Raw genomic sequence first — 3,601 nt, 5'->3', positions numbered from 1 at the left:
AGAGCGAAAAGAGAGGGGCATCGCTTTCACTGCTCAAAAAAGAGCGAAAAGAGAGGGGCATCGCTTTCACTGCTCAAAAAAGAGCGAAAAGAGAGGGGCATCGCTTTCACTGCTCAAAAAAAGAGCGAAAAGAGAGGGGCATCGCTTTCACTGCTCAAAAAAGAGCGAAAAGAGAGGGGCATCGCTTTCACTGCTCAAAAAAGAGCGAAAAGAGAGGGGCATCGCTTTCACTGCTCAAAAAAGAGCGAAAAGAGAGGGGCACCGCTTACATCGCTCAAAAAAGAGCGAAAAGAGAGGGGCATCGCTTTCACTATTCAAAAAGAGCGAAAAGAGAGGGGCACCGCTGTCATCGCTCAAAAAAGAGCGAAAAGAGAGGGGCACCGCTGTCATCGCTCAAAAAAGAGCGAAAAGAGAGGGGCATCGCTTTCACTATTCAAAAAGAGCGAAAAGAGAGGGGCATCGCTTTCACTGCTCAAAATAGAGCGAAAAGAGAGGGGCACCGCTGTCATCGCTCAAAAAAGAGCGAAAGAGAGGGGCACCGCTGTCATCGCTCAAAAAAGAGCGAAAAGAGAGGGGCACCGCTGTCATCGCTCAAAAAAGAGCGAAAAGAGAGGGGCACCGCTGTCATCGCTCAAAAAAGAGCGAAAAGAGAGGGGCACCGCTGTCATCGCTCAAAAAAGAGCGAAAAGAGAGGGGCACCGCTGTCATCGCTCAAAAAAGAGCGAAAAGAGAGGGGCACCGCTGTCATCGCTCAAAAAAGAGCGAAAAGAGAGGGGCATCGCTTTCACTATTCAAAAAGAGCGAAAAGAGAGGGGCATCGCTTTCACTGCTCAAAAAAGAGCGAAAAGAGAGGGGCATCGCTTTCACTGCTCAAAAAAGAGCGAAAAGAGAGGGGCATCGCTTTCACTGCTCAAAAAAGAGCGAAAAGAGAGGGGCATCGCTTTCACTGCTCAAAAAAGAGCGAAAAGAGAGGGGCATCGCTTTCACTGCTCAAAAAAGAGCGAAAAGAGAGGGGCATCGCTTTCACTGCTCAAAAAAGAGCGAAAAGAGAGGGGCATCGCTTTCACTGCTCAAAAAAGAGCGAAAAGAGAGGGGCATCGCTTTCACTGCTCAAAAAAGAGCGAAAAGAGAGGGGCATCGCTTTCACTGCTCAAAAAAGAGCGAAAAGAGAGGGGCATCGCTTTCACTGCTCAAAAAAGAGCGAAAAGAGAGGGGCATCGCTTTCACTGCTCAAAAAAGAGCGAAAAGAGAGGGGCATCGCTTTCACTGCTCAAAAAAGAGCTAAAAGAGAGGGGCATCGCTTTCACTGCTCAAAAAAGAGCGAAAAGAGAGGGGCATCGCTTTCACTGCTCAAAAAAGAGCGAAAAGAGAGGGGCATCGCTTTCACTGCTCAAAAAAGAGCGAAAAGAGAGGGGCATCGCTTTCACTGCTCAAAAAAGAGCGAAAAGAGAGGGGCATCGCTTTCACTGCTCAAAAAAGAGCGAAAAGAGAGGGGCATCGCTTTCACTGCTCAAAAAAGAGCGAAAAGAGAGGGTCATCGCTTTCACTGCTCAAAAAAGAGCGAAAAGAGAGGGGCACCGCTTACATCGCTCAAAAAAGAGCGAAAAGAGAGGGGCATCGCTTTCACTATTCAAAAAGAGCGAAAAAGAGAGGGGCATCGCTTTCACTGCTCAAAAAAGAGCGAAAAGAGAGGGTCATCGCTTTCACTGCTCAAAAAAGAGCGAAAAGAGAGGGGCATCGCTTTCACTGCTCAAAAAAGAGCGAAAAGAGAGGGGCATCGCTTTCACTGCTCAAAAAAGAGCGAAAAGAGAGGGGCATCGCTTTCACTGCTCAAAAAAGAGCGAAAAGAGAGGGTCATCGCTTTCACTGCTCAAAAAAGAGCGAAAAGAGAGGGGCATCGCTTTCACTGCTCAAAAAAGAGCGAAAAGAGAGGGGCATCGCTTTCACTGCTCAAAAAAGAGCGAAAAGAGAGGGGCATCGCTTTCACTGCTCAAAAAAGAGCGAAAAGAGAGGGGCATCGCTTTCACTGCTCAAAAAAGAGCGAAAAGAGAGGGGCATCGCTTTCACTGCTCAAAAAAGAGCGAAAAGAGAGGGGCATCGCTTTCACTGCTCAAAAAAGAGCGAAAAGAGAGGGGCATCGCTTTCACTGCTCAAAAAAGAGCGAAAAGAGAGGGTCATCGCTTTCACTGCTCAAAAAAGAGCGAAAAGAGAGGGGCACCGCTTACATCGCTCAAAAAAGAGCGAAAAGAGAGGGGCATCGCTTTCACTATTCAAAAAGAGCGAAAAGAGAGGGGCATCGCTTTCACTGCTCAAAAAAGAGCGAAAAGAGAGGGGCATCGCTTTCACTGCTCAAAAAAGAGCGAAAAGAGAGGGGCACCGCTTACATCGCTCAAAAAAGAGCGAAAAGAGAGGGGCATCGCTTTCACTATTCAAAAAGAGCGAAAAGAGAGGGGCATCGCTTTCACTGCTCAAAAAAGAGCGAAAAGAGAGGGGCATCGCTTTCACTGCTCAAAAAAGAGCGAAAAGAGAGGGGCATCGCTTTCACTGCTCAAAAAAGAGCGAAAAGAGAGGGGCATCGCTTTCACTGCTCAAAAAAGAGCGAAAAGAGAGGGTCATCGCTTTCACTGCTCAAAAAAGAGCGAAAAGAGAGGGGCACCGCTTACATCGCTCAAAAAAGAGCGAAAAGAGAGGGGCATCGCTTTCACTATTCAAAAAGAGCGAAAAGAGAGGGGCATCGCTTTCACTGCTCAAAAAAGAGCGAAAAGAGAGGGGCATCGCTTTCACTGCTCAAAAAAGAGCGAAAAGAGAGGGGCACCGCTTACATCGCTCAAAAAAGAGCGAAAAGAGAGGGGCATCGCTTTCACTATTCAAAAAGAGCGAAAAGAGAGGGGCATCGCTTTCACTGCTCAAAAAAGAGCGAAAAGAGAGGGGCATCGCTTTCACTGCTCAAAAAAGAGCGAAAAGAGAGGGGCATCGCTTTCACTGCTCAAAAAAGAGCGAAAAGAGAGGGGCATCGCTTTCACTGCTCAAAAAAGAGCGAAAGAGAGGGGCATCGCTTTCACTGCTCAAAAAAGAGCGAAAAGAGAGGGGCATCGCTTTCACTGCTCAAAAAAGAGCGAAAAGAGAGGGGCATCGCTTTCACTGCTCAAAAAAGAGCGAAAAGAGAGGGTCATCGCTTTCACTGCTCAAAAAAGAGCGAAAAGAGAGGGGCACCGCTTACATCGCTCAAAAAAGAGCGAAAAGAGAGGGGCATCGCTTTCACTATTCAAAAAGAGCGAAAAGAGAGGGGCATCGCTTTCACTGCTCAAAAAAGAGCGAAAAGAGAGGGTCATCGCTTTCACTGCTCAAAAAAGAGCGAAAAGAGAGGGGCATCGCTTTCACTGCTCAAAAAAGAGCGAAAAGAGAGGGGCATCGCTTTCACTGCTCAAAAAAGAGCGAAAAGAGAGGGGCATCGCTTTCACTGCTCAAAAAAGAGCGAAAAGAGAGGGTCATCGCTTTCACTGCTCAAAAAAGAGCGAAAAGAGAGGGGCATCGCTTTCACTGCTCAAAAAAGAGCGAAAAGAGAGGGGCATCGCTTTCACTGCTCAAAAAAGAGCGAAAA

The sequence above is a fragment of the Leiobunum rupestre genome, chromosome 9 (genome assembly GCF_980474605.1).
Source record: "Leiobunum rupestre chromosome 9, qqLeiRupe1.1.hap1, whole genome shotgun sequence".
Classification (NCBI taxonomy): Eukaryota; Metazoa; Arthropoda; class Arachnida; order Opiliones; family Sclerosomatidae; genus Leiobunum; species Leiobunum rupestre.
This window is presented reverse-complemented; position numbering follows the sequence as displayed.